We start from the raw sequence: 19,288 nt of genomic DNA on the forward strand, positions 1-19,288 counted from the left end.
AACAACGAACGGTATCAGAAGGGACGTGATGCCCCGATACTATACCAAGGATGCTAGCAGGATAGTGTCAAAAGCCACTACAAAAGACCTTGCTCATTTCATGAACAATCCAATTATGTACATGCTGTTTTATCCCAGCATTGAATAATACTGAATTAACTATAATGTCCAAAATATTCCACGAAAATCAATTATTACAATAAATTACGCTCTAACTGCTGTTTTAGTAAAAAGGCAATATCATCATGAGCGCGACTTGTTTCAATTTACGTTATTTTTGCCTTCCTGTGTGGCGTGACCCAAACAGCCAGGAAGTTATTTGAATTGACTCTAACTACTTTATTATCAATTGTCTTGCATAACTGTTTTATTTAATTGAGACAGTTCAAAAGTCTGGAAAGAACCTAAAACCATGGTATTCAAATCCTGCATCCGAAACTGTCATTGCATGTTTTTGTATATATTTATCACCTATCACCTATAGTTCACTTATCTAGGAAATGTTGGTTAGTCGATTTGCTCTTACGTTTCTAGTTTTCTGTGATTGATTTGTTGATAACTCAAACTAAGATTAAACTTGATCAAAAGAAGAAATTCCCCTCTATAATTTTGTCAAAATAACGTGAACGAGTTATAAAAGGATGCGATTCTCCTCTCGGTTTTTCGTTGAACAAACACTGCCGTAAATTGATATTAGTAACATGCATAAATGGAAGGTTGAAAAATTCAAAAACTGTTAATTTCTATATTATTATTTTAACACATACTGGGATAGTCAAAGCCAAAGCTAAGAACTGCATCTTCTTGGGATTTTCCTGATCTAATAAAATGTTCCTCAGATTCCCCTTAAATTAAATACAAAATAATGTTATGCCAATCACACATAATAGGTTTGGCATTAGTCTTTTGCTTTAATCATGTTTTTATAATTGGTTTCCGGAGAACGTAATCAGCCCCTATAGCATTATCTTCCTGTAGATACTGTCTAGACCTTTCTTAGCCTTTGTGTAATTACAAGAATAACGAACTGCTGACTTCCAATCTGTGAACGTTTTCTTCCCTCTTTTTTTTTTTTCTACTTTTATGTCCCCAATGGTGGTGACAAACTTAGCTTTAATACTCTTTTCACAAATTCCGTCACATTTAATTTAAACTTGCAACTTTAGCATAACAATGAATTAAATGTGTCAGAAAGCACGTACTTGAAAATTCCTTTTTGTTTCTGATTTTTCTAAAAATATGTTTTTATCTTTTACAGGCCTTTAAATTCACAAAAGTACATAATAATGCAAAAAATCTGTACATTTGTTAGACATCGTGGCTTACATTTTTTCCATTAGTTACCTAGAACTTTTTTATATTTTTGTAGATGCGCAATGATAAATTTATCAAAGTCAAGTCTTATTTTTTTTTCATTGTAACAGTCGTTATTGATTTTGTTTATAAAAAGAAAAGAAATAAAAACTGTAATGTCGTTTACTGAATGTTGCTGTTTAGGTATGTTTTGCCACGGATACCGTGTTTTTTATTTGCAGAAAATACTGCTAACTTCAGTTATATTACATACTCAAGCATTTTATTTTAAGAGGCTTTAAAATTAATATACAATTATTGCATTTGTAATAACCTTAGTGGCCTCACATACAATTTTGATTTTAAAGAGTGTACGTCGTTTAAAAAAAAAAATACAATGAAGCAAAATGTGATTGTTGTTTAAACTTAAGAAGAAAGAGGAAACTTTGAAATATTCATCCAAAGGTATATGTGGTCTACTGTTACTGTTTTTCTCTGCTGCTTGGTGCTAGAATATCTGGTTTTGTGTTTGTTATGTTTATTGTACACATATGAATTGTATGCACACAACGTACACATCTTAGTCTACATGGCTTAACCTTAACTTATAATGAAATGTTCAGGCAGGACAATCTACGTGATTCAGGTCGCAAACTGTTCTCTTTATTTACAAAGTTAATGTTTACACTACCGTCAAATTACAGGTTTTATAGACAGGTCAGCACATATCAAGAGTGTACTTTTCAAGATTCTTCTCTGATGATATTAATTTAAAAGAAATGGAGATTTAAAGGATTGGTTCAGGTGTTTGACATGTCTATTTTGTATGAAAGAGCACTAAAAGACAAAAAGAACAGTGAAGAACTACCATGAAGCATGCTCTGTTAAGGAGATATGACACTATGAAACCGACTGGTGAAGAAAGACTTACTGTGAGGGTGTGACGTCACATCCTCACTCCCTTAACATTTGTGAATATATATTTCTTTAACAATTATTTACATGTTTTAACACATTTGACAATAATATAATCAAAACCTCTTCAGATGTTTAATCTCAATTACTTCCTTTGACAAATATGAGATCTCCTGACATATCTTTTGATTGAAAGTCATGAAATCTCACAAAATATTTAGAAAAAAAAAAAAAATACTTTTCAGGATTGTGAGGATGAGACATCACAGCTAGTCATAATATTTCAGCAGCTTCTACACAATCTGATAAAAATTTACACTTGAATATCTCTTTAACCGAAAACAGATATTTGAGAAGTTTTTTTCACCATTGTGTTTCTTTTATTGTCCCCTTTCATATAACATAAACATGTATGACAACTGAACCAATCCTTTAATTGTGTCCAAAGTCAAATTATCTTGATCTTAATTGCAAATACTAACAAATTATAATCAAACCAAAGTTACTAAATTATCAGCAAAAAACAAAATAAAATAAAAATAGGAATCAGTGGTTTCCCGTAATTTATATCAGCAACGAAATCGATTTCCTTGTAATGATAATACTTGATATTTAAGGAGACTTTCTGATAAGTTTGCTGTGTGAGTAATTACATTAATGCGTACGTACACATGTGTATTATATACTTATAATGCTTAATAAATTTTCCGAATCAGAATGCATTCAACAAGTTTCATTTATCATTTTAACCGATTTCAAATTGTAACCGAACTTGCGAAGTTGTGTAACTTTTAAGAGCTATTCGTTACCCTGTATTAACTATTTTAAGTAATGTTGTTATTCTTTGCTTGGAGATCTCGGTTATCCTCCTTAGTTGTTTACTATGACGTAAGCAATCGTGCACCTGGCCTTTGTTCGAATAGTTGGGCTTCCGGTCCCCGGAAATGTGGTGACCGCAACTCAGGGGCGGTGTTCATTAAAGTAGTACATTCTCGAGCGCGCAAACTTAAGGTATTGTTCAGGAGTAGTACAAAAGGAGTTGAATATAACGTGCAACGTGGCGCTCTTCGTCAAAATATCATTCAAGACGTCCACGTAAGGTACGTTATCTTATTATTTTCTATCAACCAAGTTGGTATGTTTGTAGTACCACAGCATCGTGTCTAACTGTTGGTATATATTGTAAGTGCCCAGAATATTGCTTAATACATTTGTGAGTCGTATGAATTGTTTGCAAGCTGAGCTATTGTCCTGAGGGAGATTACGTTCAGTTATTTAGGAGTAAGTTTATTGGTCGATTGTTATCATTTACGTTATTTAGTAGCGCTCTGAACTACGTTAAACTGTATGTACGTTCGTAAAGATCAGTGCTGTGCTGTGAATGGAAATATCTCAGTTAGTCCTTAGAAGCAGCATTAGTGCAGTAGTCCTAGTTCAGCTAACATGTATATGCCAACATGTAAGTAGGCACATCCCATATAAGCACTTCTTTGGCAGTTGCCGGATTGTTCATTCCCTGACATTCATTATTTAGTTATATGATTTATTTTTACAAGTCCTCGTGGTGTTATAAAATAAACAAGGTGGTAATCTCTGGACTTTGGTTCCTTTTAATTGACAATATCTTCCCTTTAATGTAATGTGATGTTTAAGAAATGCACATAGAATGTTCCACCACATTCACCCGATACTCATAGCTAATAAAGTAACTACTGTACATGTTCCACAACAGTGCATCAGTAACTAATGCGCTGTGTTCGCGGTACACTTGGCACATAAATTACTGGAAAGCTGTTACACGTTGATGTTACTTTAGCGTTCCTTAGGCGTGGTTTCAGTCTGCTTGTTAAGCGTAGCCTGGGCATTCTTTTTAACGAAAATTTTAAGAAACGAGAAGTTTATTTATTTTTCGTAACTTTGACCTTCAACTGCCTCGTTAGTATTTTAAACTGCGTTGGGCTTATAGGAAATTGCTTGTAGGAAATTGCGTTGGGCTTATAAGTCTCTAGCCCTTGCAACAACAGCCAAATGTTTCCACGGGGGAGTCTACCACACGGGAAATGACTTTTTTAGGAGAGTTGTTCCACTCTGACATCATCAATACAGAATTTCAAGCGTATTACGTAATCAATGGCGGCTAACTATGTATTATCGTGAGGCTTTAGGAGCAATTTTTAAAGCGAGCGGTTTCAGTCAATCAGAAAGGCGGTTAGCTTAAAAATCGTATATTAGAGAATTTTGAGGTTACTGAATAATAACAATTGTCTTTGATCCCTGCCTTTGTTATTCCTTTAATCTGCCTCTAATTAACTTAACGCAGACAACGGTTAATTGTTAATAGCCTCACCAAAGTCATTTAAGCTACACAAAAGACAATATGCCCGGTAGTAACCAATATTTTTTAAAATGAGATTATCGTATCAAGTGCTATGCTTCTTCTCCACAATACTCAAAGTCCACGTGTAGACTCATATGTGACCTCACCTAATATACATAAACTCTGTAACCGGTTAATAGTCACTTATCAAACAACTAGTTAAATTGAATCAGTTCCTAAGTATACTGCAAAGTACGCCAAAGTACGTGACTGAAAATCCTGTTATTTTTCTTGAATGATATTACGTTGTAAGAGCTTGGTTCGCTATTTAGCTTAATATAAACAACTGGATTTGAAATATCATTCGTATGAAACTTTACAGTTGGAAGTCTGACCCCGTGACCTCGAAGAAAGATCAACGATTACGCATATCATTAAATTTGAATTTCCCCGCATTTTACGTAAAGTAGGTCCTACTATTGAATCACAGAATTTACAGACATTGAAGGTTTACAACTTACCAAAACTTCACAGAATGGATTAAAAGTAATTCTTATGTATGGTAGGGCAAAGATATCCGAGAAAAAATCAACGAAAACCTATGAAACAACGTTTGCAATCCAACTTCGTCCTCACACAAGTATTCCTAGGTGACACAAAATAGGCCAAAACGAACCAACGAAAGAGAGTTACAGCAAAAAAGTTCTCCCATTTGTGGATCTTCTACTCTCCTACATGATGCTGTAAAGATTAGGTGAAATGGTTGTCTAAGACGGCCAGTCACAAAACGATTAGCTCGACACGCGCGACTTTGTTGCTACCGCCGCCATTTTGAAATTAGTTAGACTTTCGCCAAGTCGTTTGCATGCTATGGGCTACAACCGACAAGACTTCACTCAAATCGTTTTCAATGTAGTGGAACCCATTCCTACAGTGTTCGGTCTATTAAGAATGCTAGGTTTTGTAGCGTGAAATGAAGTAATTTAAGTTGTGCTTAGGTTTTGAAGAAATTATGTCCCCAATTCTAATGTATGAGTAGGTAAAACGTGGAATTACTGAGAGCTGCATATGGGAGGGGTAAGAGTGGCAAGATGGGGGGAGGGGAGATGCAAGTGTTGAATTTCTTACAAGATCATTGGTAGTAATTGTGAAGGTAACACAAACTTCCCCCCCCCCCCAAGTCTGTTGCTTTATTGTAAGGAATTCCACAATACCCAAATATTTACACCTGCAATACCAAATGTGTTATACTTACCCACCTTACAATAGCTCAACAGTAGACCTTACTCAGTGAGGATCTGCAAAGCTGGGTCCTCCATCTGCTGCTTATATCCATGAATAAACATCAGTTAACAGTTTTCCAGTCAATACCAATCTTTTTGTTGATTGATATATTACATAACATTACCACTTGTTTATAAAGGAGTGAAGTACTGGGGCTTGGGTAGGGGTGTAGGGGAGGGGTGTGGTGTTTAGGGGCTGGGGTGTTTTTAGGGTTTTGGGAGGGGATGTAGTCGGCTATGGGGATTCGGGGAAGGATGTGGTGTTCACCAGCTTTGGGATGAGTGGGGTGTGTACTAGCTTTGGGAATGGTTAGGGTATTTCGGAGGGATAAGGTGGGTTTGCTGTTCTTTGGGTCGGGAACTATAACTTAAAGTTGACTTGCAGTACACAGGACATGTTTGGATGCATTAGTTACTACGGATAATCCGACCAAATTTTATTTTGAGTAGGGACTGCTTTCTTCTTTTTGTAAATGCATACAGAGAAAATTAGTCTAACAATGGAAAGAGAATTGCCAGGTCTTTTATTAATCTCTTGATGTGACACTCCCCTTGAAAGAACATGTTTAAATGTACTGTGCAATATGATATATATTTTACATACATGGAAGAAAATGAAGACATGCAGTAAAGGTTGCATAATTTACATTAGTCACTTCAAAGTGAAATGCTTTGGTACAATGGAAGGAATGGTTTATAAAACTTAAATAATACTTAATATGAAACACACACTTTATACAATGAAGACTTCATACAATAATATTGTCTGATATAGTGGCAAGTGCATTATGACTGTATTACAAGGTGGCATAGTGAAAGGCATGACATAGCAAAAACAGTTCAGGTGGCAGGATGGATGGTTTGACAAACTTTTGCATCTTGAATACAAGTTAATTATGAAATGGTACTTTGAGATGGTGAGATATAACTTTGACATAAAACGTGAGATTTAAATTAATGAAAAGATATGGAAAAGTAAATGGTTAAAGTAGAAAGTAAATATATGGCTTAAAACTTGACAGAAAACTTAAAATGATTTATATAAATAAACTCTTATATGAAGACTTTAGATATGAGGTAATATACATGAGGATGTAATAAAATCTGGAAAGGTCTGTTCACCGTAAGAATGAGGTATGTTAAGCACATGGATACATTTTGTGTGTTCACGTTTCACCTTAGACTGAATACTGGTGAAATTGTTGCAACAGTCTTAATACAACATACTGTAACAAAACAAATAGACTTCAAGAATGAATAAAACTTTCCTTCTTTGGGAATGTTTTTTTCTTGGCAAATATACATTTGGAAGCACCTTAGAGAAATTTATGTGCAACACACATCAAATACTATAGGCAATGGCAATAATTTGTATGTGACAAACATGCATCAAGGCATCTTGAGTAAAATTAAAATTTAATGAAAGGTTTCTTAATTTTTGGCAAGAAAAGTTTCTCTTGTCCACTGAACGGAAAGAGCACATTTTAGTGTTCTGAGTGTAAGTAACACACAGGAAAGACTATTAGTCAATGGCAATAACTTGGCAATATTTTTTTTTTTTTTTTGACCACTGAAGGCTTCAAGAGAAATGGAAATGTTACTATTGAAATTTAATGAAAGGTTTCTTAATTTTTGGCAAGAAAAGTTTCTCTTGTCCACTAAATGGGAAGAGCACATTTTAGTGTTCTGTGTGTAACTAACACACAGGAAAGACTATTATTCAATGGCAAAAACTTGGCAATAACGTTGTTGTTTTTCTCCACTGAAGGCTTCAAGAGTAAATGGAAATATCAAAAGTGAATGAAAGATATTATTTCTGGCAAGATATTTTTCTTGTCTTTGAAATGGGAAAGCAAATTTTAGTGTTTTGCATGTAACACACACAGGAAAGACTAAGTCAATGGCAATAGTTTGTATGTAACATACATACAGTAAATGGAAGGTAAATATCAAAACAGAATGAAAGATGTTATATTTTGCAAGTTTTTTTTTGCTTGTCTCCTGAATGGGACCGCAAACTTTAGTGTTTTGCATGTAACACACACAAGAAAGACTAAGTCAATAATTTGTATGTGGAATACATACAGTAAATGGAACGTAAATATCAAAAGTGAATGAAAGCTTCCTTGTTTATTAGGAAGATACTTTTTCTTGTCTCCTAAATGGGAAAGCACATTTAAGTGTCTTGCGTGTAACACACAGGAAAGACTATAAGTCAACGGTAGTAACTTGTATGTGACATACATACATCAAAGGCTTCAGAGTAAATGGAAACATAAATATCAAAAGTTTATGGAAGATTTTATTTTTGGCAAGATATTTTTTGGCTCCTGAATAGGAGAGCACATTAAAGTATTTTGAGTGTAACACATACAGGAAAGACTAAGTCAATGACAATAATATGTATGAGGCATACATTTATAAAAGGCCTTGAGAGTACATGTAAATATGAAAAGTGAATGACAGTTTCCTTTTTTTTGGGCAAGATAATGTTTTTGTCCCCTGATTGGGAAAGCACATTTTAGAGTTCTGCTTGTAGAACAGACACATGAAAGACTATTAGTGACTGGTCACTGGCAAGATGCAAGATACCTTTCTATATTGGCAGTTCTTCAGTAGGACATTACATTCCAATGGCAAGCTTATAAATGAATAGATTTTAGGAATTTTTTTCTTTTACCACCAGTAAAATCTTCCACTAAGTAATAAATCATCAATTCCCAAGTGAAAGCCCCATGATTTGACAAAGTAAATCAACATGATGCTTTTGTTCTTGAAATGCCCAAGTTTGACTATTTAAGTATTGCAAGCCAATTCACTTCACTAATGATGCCTCAAATTACTCCACCTACTTTCCCTGCTTTCTTCCCATCCCCTTTGTTTTCCCCCTTACCCCCCCTTCCTTCCCTCAAGTACACTAATACTTACATCTGAATGTTGCATACACTACCGATAAAAGTGACAGTAGATGATGGCATTTTAGTTAGCACTCTACACCATGTTGTTGCATAGTACGGCTGCACTGAACAAAACAAAAAAAGAGTTAATGATATTCATTAAAGAGAAGTTTTTAAAGATAAAGACTCCCAATACTGTAAGTTCTAAATACCTGCAGACAATATGAGAAAGATCATTACTACAAAAACAACATTCAAGAACTGTTGTATCCTTGTATAAAATACATAAAACATTTTACTAATGCATATCCTCAGAATCTGAGTCTGAAGCAGTGAATGAAGTAGGAATATGACCTGGAGAATGAAATGGATGGTCCACATCACTGTCCGACTCTGATGTGGTATAGTCAGAGCTGCTTTCTACTTCACCTATGTCACTTACTGCTCTGCTGGTCTCCAACCTATTTTTGCAATTTAAGCATGAACATGATGGTCCACAACTTGTCTCCATCCTAACACACTTGCATCTCTTAGAACTGCAGCCTGTCTTACATTTGCAACCAGTTTTCAAGAAATGGGTTACTTCTGCAATATGTGATAAATTCTCTGGAGTATCCCAAATAGCCTGTAACCCTGTGTCTATCTTCTTCCAGCCATAACTTGACACATCAGGGACTATAACTTTACCTGAGCATGCTTGTGCCCAAAGCTGAGAAGTCCAACAACAGCGTAGCCAATGATAATACAAGGCTGATGCAGATGGCATCCAGTATGACTCATCAGAAATACGATGAAAATGACCTTCACGAATCTTCGAAACAAAAGCTTTGTGATGGTATAGTACATTTATTTCTGGTGTGTACAAAGAGTGAAAAAGTTCTTCGGGATTATCCTCTGAAAATCCACCTGCATGAGTCTGGAAGTAAACTGAGCCAATAAGTCTATAAAATGCATATATACCTTCCTCTGAATGACAAGAATCAGCCAGCAGAAGTCCAGGCTGGACGCCACCTGTAATAAATTTGGCGTGCCGCAAGAAAGCTTTGAGGAAAGTCAATTTGGACTGCCCCTTGAAAAATGAAACATAATTACAACCGCTACAAATAAAACCATTTCCAAGAAAGATGGAGCAAGTTCCAGTCTGTCACCAAGAGACTGAAGGTCAAAGTCTTTCAAGAGTGAAGAACAAATATCACCAACCAACACAAACAAGTCATTCCTGAATTGCTTTCTAAGCTGTACATACACAAATTTGTTAGCAAAAATAGACTGCATGAAGGGAAGACCAATATGAAAAGTGTCTCGATCTGGACTGAATATAACAATGCTTTTACAGGTTGTTTTACTAGCATGGAACCAAGCACGTGAATCGCCTTCTTCATGGTCAGAAAATAGAGAAGGAACAAAGGACACAGTACCATCAATTAGTTCACTGGCTTTGTCTGTATGTTCGCCATCAAACCCTCCAGCAGTCACTAGTCTCCCAGGACAGGTGTCAACCAATTGAGCAATCTGCATAACCTCATGTGATAAGAATGATACAAGAAGGCGTTTCTGTGTTCGGTTCGATATAAATTGTGTCCAATTTCCAGGCTTAGGTGTAGAAGATGAAATTATTGTAATGCAATCATCACTATGAGATGCATTAGAATGCTCATCTCGACGCTGACGCTCTATGTCTTTGGGCAAAACACCATGCCTTCCAGGATGGTCAAAAATGATGTGAACCTCAGAAGCCTTCAAAAAACGAACTGCTGAAACAACCCACTGCTTATATAAAAATGAAGCATAGTCACCAAATGTCTTGTGACAATCGAGGGGTCTTGTGAGGTTGATCATGAACATACCTTCCATAATTACACAAACACCACCAGATGAAAGATGTTCATGACAAGGCTTTTCACAAAAAGTCTGTGGAAACCTTTTCTGCAGAAAAGAGGCAGAAGCTGCCTTGTTACCTTTGTTTGGGATGCCATCACTGTCACAGATGGCCCTAGGAAGAGGAATAAACTGGTTAAGGGAAGACACTGCAGCATTGTTGCTTTTAGAACATGCTACCTGCTTTCGAAGACAAGCAATTTGCAGCTTATGATCTTTCAGTTCTTGGCGCTTCTTGATCGTTGTTTTCTTCTTATCTGCAAAAGTGTGAAGGTTCCTTCGCTTTCTGGAGGGTTTAGCAGAAGCTTCTGCTATTATAAAACATGACACATAGGAAATAAAGTCTGCCTCACCAACTGAATAGAAAGTAGTAAGATCAGTAGTAACAAGGGGGCTTGCCACCTTCTCATCAAACAAATGGACAAGGGCTACTCGATCTGAGACGCTAAACACTTTAGACTGTCTTAATTTTTCTAGATAGCATCGAATATTGGACTCTATCACAGAATGGTTGGCTGAATCAACTTCTAAAGAACTACGGAAAGGCTTCACCTGCTTTGCCAAGTTATTGGTTACACGTGACCTGAAAGGTAAATAATGCATTAGTCGATTGAGTCCTTGAGGATCGGTTGCATTCATGGCCATTTTCATGTCTTTGTTTATGCACATCTCATGAGCCTCATCTAGCGCTACACACTGATTATGGTTGCCACTGAGACTGACAGCAAAAGCACCTGCTTCAAGATGACGTAAAACATAACTTGGGCAAGTTTTTAAAGTTGCAATGTGGATGGGAACTACTCTTAGATAATTGGTTCGATTCATCGCATGAAATAATGGACACATCTGGCGAACACATGCACCTCTAAGACTAAAATCCCTAGATCTGATAGACATATACAAACCTCCATAAAACATCATGTCTCTCGAAAAAAAATTTGACCAGAACTGAAAGGTTGTGTCTGACATACACTTTGACTGAACAAATTCCTTAAAGGTAAGGTAAACAGCCTCAAGATGTTCCATCAATGAACTATTGAAAATAGTTGGAAACAGATTAGACTTCTTCTGCCCAATCTCTTTCTCTAGTAGAGTAAAGAAAGATTGGTCAAGTCTAGACTCATCCGAAATATACAAATGAAGAATGTGCCTATACAGTGCCTCCCATGCCTGCAAAAGAAAGTGATGGGTTTTCTTAAACCCAGAAGCAAAAAGAACAGTTTGCAGGGTTTTACCCTTATGAAACTGGGACAAAAGTGTCTTCAGTCCAGCATCTGAGTACAACTTCATTAAAGGTGGTTGACTGTTTTTCAAGAGGTGCCACTCTCCCAAATATGGGATTACCCAGTCCAGTTCTTCGCCGTACAGTCGTTTCAAGTTAAGGATGACATCATATGTTTTACAGTCACCAGCAACAACCAAGTGCTGTATCTGCGAACCAACTTGGTGCTTCCGATAAAGTATGTCTAAAACATTGAGAATAGTTTGCTGACTTTCAGCTGGCTCAGGTAGGATGGAAATATAATGGACTGTTGACTTCTCTGTGGGAAAATCCAGGTCTGTAAAACATGTTTTCAGATCTGGCATGACAATGTCTGGATGTCTAGAGTATTGCAACTGCTTGACAAGCATGTAATAGAAAACTTTCCTTTCAAAACAGGAGAGAGCAGTTGCTTCACTTTCAGCGAGAGAAAAATCACTAACTGAAAGGACACGAAAAGGATTCCTAAAAGACATTACTGCTGAATAAGTTTGGTTTGATGAGGCTTGGTAATCCCTGATGTCATCAACTGATAAATTACTGCATTGACCTACTCTATTATAACTATGTACTGCCTTACCTGCAGCACTGCCAATAGAAGTTGTAACAGGCAACGGTTCAACAGACTGAACAGATTTTCCATGAAAACCCCTATTGGCCTGACCAACTTTGTCAGATGCATAAGCACTATTTCTATCGATGTTGTCCACTGATGCCACACAGAAACTGTTTGAAAGAATAACTGGCTTATCATTCATTTCAGCCTTTGAAATGGTGGTTTGAAAACGAAGGAAAGTGCTTTTAGACACAGTTATACCAAAGTTTGAGAGGTAATTGAAGCATAAAGTTGAGGAAGATGTAAACCGATCAACCAGGTCAGAAATAGCCATGTGAAGATGACTAAAACAAGATTCATTAGTTGTATACAAAAGACTGCAGACAATAAAGTAACGTTTCATTAACTTTGACCGACTGACTGCCTCGGATGGATGAGTATCAGAAAGAAAGTGCTCACTCCAGTTAAATCTGCTATTAAAATGGGTTGCTGAAAGTTCTGATGTACCTTGTGTGCATGCTACAACAAAATTCCAGACGACAGCAGGAATACGTTTAATTTCAGATACAAAATCAAATGTATCCAAACTGTACGATGTGGACCTGTCCTGAGAAATAATATCTCTAGCACTTGCAGACAAGTTTTGATTAATTTCACTTGAAATGTCAGAAAGATGCATGTTCCACAACGATGATACTGAAGTAGAAGGTGCTGGTTCAGCTTGAACAGCTTGAGACGATTTCTGATTGTATAAGGTAAGGTGAAGAGCTGTACACAGATCAGTTCCATGCCTTCTCATCATAGTTCCACACCTGTTATTTCCTTGAATACAAGAATTAATGATACATTCACCTATTGCTGACCTCACTGAAGACAGAAATAAATGGAGAGAACTGTGGGAAGAAGCTATCTGTGCCTCTAAACCCTCAGACGACACAACTTCCTTAAACTTAAAACAGTAGTCATTAAAGGCATTTTGAACTAGCAATGCCTTGTCATTGAGTAATGCTGTACCAATCTCAGATAAAGTATGAGCAAAAGCAAAGTCATCCACTGAATCAATAAAACCAGCGGAAGAGGCTTCAATGAAAAGCCGTAGCAGAGATGACAAGTATGGCTTACTGCTACGATTGAATGCAATGAATTTCTGGCCTTTACAATACCTAGTAACAGAAGCATGACAAACAGTACATAAGTTGAAAGTTGCTTCACCTTTTAACTCTTCCTTTTGCATGACATCCACAGAATATGATCGAGCAGCACTAACATTACTACACAAGTTAAGACATGACTTTGCTGATCCACACAATGTACAATGCTTGACAGAAGACTGGTTATAAATACTGCAGTAATGATGGTGACATAATGTGGCAATGATGGTTGATGGAGTAGCACTTTCTGGTGAAAAATCTAAGCCATACAACTGTAAAACTTCAGCAGGAAAAGATATTAAATTTGTGCACCCCTCCAAAGCACAACTCTGAGATAATGATCTTTTAACACCACGCTTTGAACTATGTTCAGAATCTGTGGCGTGGTGTTTCTTGCAAGCTTGACAAATGCAGTCATCATCACTGCAATTCACAGCCCGGAGATTAATAACTGTTTGAGCATGTCTGGGTAATGCTTGCCCAGTGTGCCAGTATCGTGGCTTTTCTTTCAAACAAACCTTACATGGTCATGCACCTGGTCTTTCAGGGTGCAAAATTTGGCAAGAACTTTCTTTGGGCATTGCGATATACTGTCCATATACAAAACATGAAAAAGTAAGCAAGATTTTAAGGAATTAAAAAGCAGTATTTAAATTACTGAGCTAGCGTCATGCTAGAAACTGCTTGGTGAATAATGCTAACAAACATTTGTCAAAACTCTTAAAGGTTAAACAATAACTAACTACTACAATACCTATCAGAGAAAGCACCTTCCAGTAAATACAATGTGTTTAAATCTAGTTGTCAGCCAAGCAATGTCACACTCTGATCCCTTAAGTAAAAACAATTAGTCTAATTGTAATAGCACAAAATATCAAAGGGGAAGCAGTATATAGCAAGCTGGTAATATTTCTGTGTCTGTATATTGTCTACCTAACTACATTTAAAGCATACAGTAGGGCCTAAGGCCTTAACTTAAAGTGATGGATCCAGCTACTGTAGTTCAAGTATTACTGCTGCTGCCAGTAGTATTATAACTGGGCTATGACCTTAAATAATACAATGTACAAAGGCGTTCTGCTACTATCGTATTTTAAATGCAGTCCAAATCTTCTCAACCTCAGGCCTTAGAAATATTACCAAAGGACAGGACGTAGGCTAAGGACTAGAATGGCTGAAGCCATTATTAATATTGGACTTGGCTATGCCTAATTACTTAATTTATCAGTCTTAGGCCTACTGTAACTGTAGAAGTAGTATTCTATTACTATTTACAAGGGCCTAGTACCACTACTAGTAGTAGTAGTAGTACGTCATACTGTCAGTCACTGTCAGTAGCCTTGAAGGCCTACTAAAACTGAGACCTGCTGGTAGTAAAGATGGCCGAGAGCCAGTGTTTAGCCGAGGATAATTATAAGTTCAAGACTTAGTGCCTATAGGATACAGTAGTAGCACTAGTAACTTAGGTACTAGCCTACTACTACTAGAACTAATATTCTAATATTAATAAATTATCATTAGTACAGTGATGTACTAGGCCTCACTTCCAGTAATATATAGGCTATTACTAGTTATTACTGTCCGCTATGCCCTCGAAATTTTAACTATTAGGTAGGCCTAAGTAGTACCGTAACATGTCAACTACCTGATTTTTTTTCATATTAACGCACAAAATGAGGGGAATCTAGGTCTATACGGACTAGTAACTTCACTATAAATACGAGACGTTGCAAATGTTGCACTAGCACACACTACATAGTAACCATTTAGAGCTAGGTTGCACGTTATAGGATATGGTGTTTTCGTGTATTGTTGTATTATGTACGTTAGGATACAGAAATTTGAGGCAACCAAAACCCAATAGGGCACTACTTTCGTTGACCAAAAAATCACTCTTTTCGGGAGAGTTACAACTTTTCTGACAAAAATGAGTAAGATTTAAGCTTAAATATTACAAAAATGCTATTTTTACGGTAAGAGGTTGTCTAAGACGCGAAAGTCACATAACGATAGACGTCGACTCGATTTGACTTACCTTTATGTTTTCACGTTGGTCGTCGAAAAGAAAATGCACTGTTCTAGTGGGAAAATCTTCGTTTATTTCCGGAAATGATCGTATTTGAGTCTCTAATGTATCCAGTATCGATCTACGATACTCGTGAACCCGAATTACATTGGGATGTCTGCGAATTTTGCCGATTACATCCATACATGGAAGTAGCGAACCGAAGTCCGTAGAACCGGATTTGCGCGAAACAATTACTTCCGTGTCAAGTAGCTGTGCTCGAAAATTTGCTAGTAACGGTCATATATTGAGGTCAGACTTCCAACTGTTTAAGACGATTGTGAAAACTGTCATTTTGTCTGTTTATGAATGGAAGCTGCTCACGTTTGGGACTTGTGCTTGGAATTCGTATTTAATGCATGGATTATTTTGAATGTGAGTGTGGATCCAATCGTAAGTAATATATTGCTGAAACAAAGCGATCTTATTGAGCCTATCAAACTAGAGCACTATCGGAGCAAAACTTATCCGATCATCTGAGTTTATTTGTAATGTTAGGATGTTACGGTCTTCATACCCAAGAAACAATTTATCAGGTTAAGTCAGCATTTTTATTTATCGACAGTTGTAAAATAACCATAATTATTTACTTCGTCTATTAAGCTTTCCATCAATACCAATAATCTCAAATTGCTTATTACAAGAATATACAAACAGAGTAAGAAAGCCATATAAATCAAAGAAAAACAGGGACAGCGTGGCAATGTTTTCCACATGTAAATGAGCCAGCTGAATTATTCAGCATTCCACAGAGTCACCTCTATCACAATAGGAAGATGGGGGACAGAAACATCTTCATTACCCTCGCTTTACAAAGGGTGTTCATTCTTACATTCTGTCATATTCACCCCTACTCCTACTTCAGTGGTAAAATATTGAATCTAACTATGTAGAAGACTTAATGTAATGGTGTAGAAATATTTTACAATATGAGTAAGGTATGTAAATTAAAATAGAAAACGTGTAAAATGCTTAAGTACGTCATAATGTTATGCTTTCTTTTAAGTAACTCTTCAATTAATATATCGCAAAAGTGGTAACAGTTCTGTTATCCATTTTTTACCTTAATGCATTAGGAACATTACCAGATAATATATTTCTGCGATGGCTATCATTTCAGTACATACGTTCCTAATATTACTTCCGAAATTGTTAGCTAGAGAATAACAGAAAAAAGTAATTCAGTTTTTTCGCTCTCCTGTTACCTTTAATAGTGTTTTTATCTACAAAACTTACATTAAATTAGTACTATACTCCTCCAATAAATTCCATATGTGAGGTCAAATATTGCAAATGAAGGTAGCTTTATAGATTTCAGAGATAATTAAGTAACATACACCAATCAAACCGCTGAACGTTTAGATTAAATTACACGTAGCAAGGTCAATAGGTGGAAGGTACCTATTTGGTCGTTGAAGCGTATACATGTACTTTTTCGGAGCTTTTGCAATTCTTTCTTTTTTGGGATCGTTTTTTTTTCTATCAAACACCTTGTGATTCGTTTAGTTGTTTATTTGGAGTTATTTTTGTCTGTTCCTGTCATTCCGCATATTTTTGTTGTTCAATCTGTGCTGTCTTTTGTCTTGTGTCGGTGCTGTCCGTGGTTTAAGGTCTGTAGCGTCAGTGTATCCTATCGTTCAGTGTATAGTCTATGTTGAGCCTAAGCTGCTAATCGTGAGTATCGTTTTTCCGCGTTCGCGGGTTTTTCTGTGCCTTAGTGTATTCGTTATTATTGTCTGTTCCTGTCATTCTGCATGTTTATGTGTTCAATCTATGCTGCTTTTCGTCTTCTTTCAGTGCTGTCCGTTTTTTTTTTTAGGTCGGTAACGTCAGTGTATCCTTTCGTTCAGTATATTGTCTCTGTTAAGCGTAAGCTGCTAATCGTGAGTATCGATTTTCTGTGTTCACGGGTATTCTATGCCTCAGTGTATTCGTTATTTATTGTCTGTAACTTTCATTCTGCATGTTTTTGTGTTCAATCTGAGCTGTTTTTGTCTTGTTTCAGTTCTGTCCGTGGTTTTAGGTCTGTAGCGTCAGTGTATCCTATCGTTCAGTGTATAGCCTATGTTGAGCCTAAGCTGTTAATCGTGAGTATCGTTTTTCCGCGCTCGCGGGTTTTTCTGCGACTTAGTGTATTCGTTACTATTGTCTGTTCCTGTCATTCTGCATGTTTATGTGTTCAATCTGTGCTGTTTTTCGACTTAGTATTTTTGTTATGGTTGTGCCTGATCGTTTAGTCCGCTGTGATGCGTGTACTATGGGGATCAAGTTGAGATTTCTGGCTTGGAATGTGATTTTAAATCAGCGTCTAGTGAAGCTATTGTGTTTGTTTGCGATAAGTGTGTGAAACTTAAGGAATAAGAGGAGCTCTTGAAAAGCTGTAGTTGTGTATGGACGGAAGTCGGGAATAGTAGGTCTGTGAGTAGTGGAGTTGCTGTAAGGGATTGTTGCGAGGTTGTTCCAACTTGTAATGGATATGATGTGTTACCTGTGGAGGAGTTACGTGATGTTGATGATGGGAATGAAGTCTCCCAGGAGGGAAATAGTGAGTGGCTAGTAGTGGACGAAGTGCGTGGTGATTGTGATGTGATAGAAGATGCTAGTGTGGTTGTAAACAGCGGTAAGTGGGGACAGGAGAAGTCGAAAGAAAGAATGGTATTGTGTGGGGATTCATTAGTACGGTATGTAGACCGAGAGTTCTGCAGGGTGGATAAAGCAAAAAGGGTCAGGGTATGTTTGTCAGGTGCTAAAATCCAGCATGTCTGTAAAAGGGTGAACAAAATCGTGTCAGATGAGGAGGTGGTTGTAGTCCAGGTAGGCACCAATAATGTGCAGAAGGAGTCACAAAACATTATTCAGTCTAGGTACTACGAATTGATGTGTCGACTAGCATCAACTCGGGCTAAAGTTGTCATATGTAGTTTGTTGCCAAGATTTGACAACAAGGTTCTGTCAGAAAAGATTGTAACTTTGAATGGTTTATTGTATAGTCTGTGTGACGACTTCGGCTTCACATTTGGTGACATGTGGTCATCCTTCCAGGGTAGAAGGGATCTGTTCGCCAGGGATGGTTTGCACTTAGCTAATACTGGGGCCTCGTTGTTTGGTAGGATGGTGAATTACTCTGTTGAACAGCTATGTTTAAACTAAATTGGGGGCGATGAAGTCAGGAATTAGTTTGGATAAGGATTATGTTCCTAGTGGAGGCGATTATAGGCGTTTTGAGAGCAAGAAAAGTGATGGTCATAGTTCTAACTTTAGGAGGCATGCTTAGGTACATAGTTTCAGGGATAAGCTGAAGATTGTCTTTACCAATGCTAGAAGTATTCGTAAAAATTTTGCTGAATTTACTGTGCTTCTCGAGGATCTGAAACAAGATGTGTTTGGTATCACCGAATCTTGGTTAAGGGAGGACATTGATCGTGCTGAGGTTTCTCACCCGGGGTATGTTGTGTATCTTCAGGACAGAAGGGATACTCATAACGGGGTTGGTGGGGGAGTTTTACTGTATGTTAGGGATGACATTGTAAGTGTTGAGAAATCTCAGTTGCAAGGGTGTTTTGTTAATTCTGTCTGGTGCGAATTGTCCACAAACAACTCCAAGAGGTCCAGGGACGTTATCACTGTGGGTGTTGTTTACCGCTCTCCTAACAGCAGCGATGATAATGATGT

At 37.0% G+C, this 19,288-nt stretch overlaps 1 protein-coding gene and 1 long non-coding RNA gene across 2 annotated transcripts in view; one reads left to right on the forward strand and one right to left on the reverse strand.

Moving 5' to 3' along the window:
- The window catches only part of LOC139982680 (uncharacterized), a 214,111-nt gene that overhangs the window by 119,228 nt on the left and 75,595 nt on the right, over window positions 1-19,288 (forward strand). The window lies entirely within an intron of this gene.
- Window positions 6,317-15,883, reverse strand: LOC139983518 (uncharacterized). The gene is made up of 2 exons (XR_011798726.1): window positions 15,587-15,883; window positions 6,317-8,825 (listed from the first exon to the last, which is right to left on the reverse strand). It is a non-coding gene; the product is annotated as an uncharacterized lncRNA (long non-coding RNA).

This window comes from Apostichopus japonicus, chromosome 16 (genome assembly GCF_037975245.1).
Source record: "Apostichopus japonicus isolate 1M-3 chromosome 16, ASM3797524v1, whole genome shotgun sequence".
NCBI lineage: Eukaryota > Metazoa > Echinodermata > Holothuroidea > Aspidochirotida > Stichopodidae > Apostichopus > Apostichopus japonicus.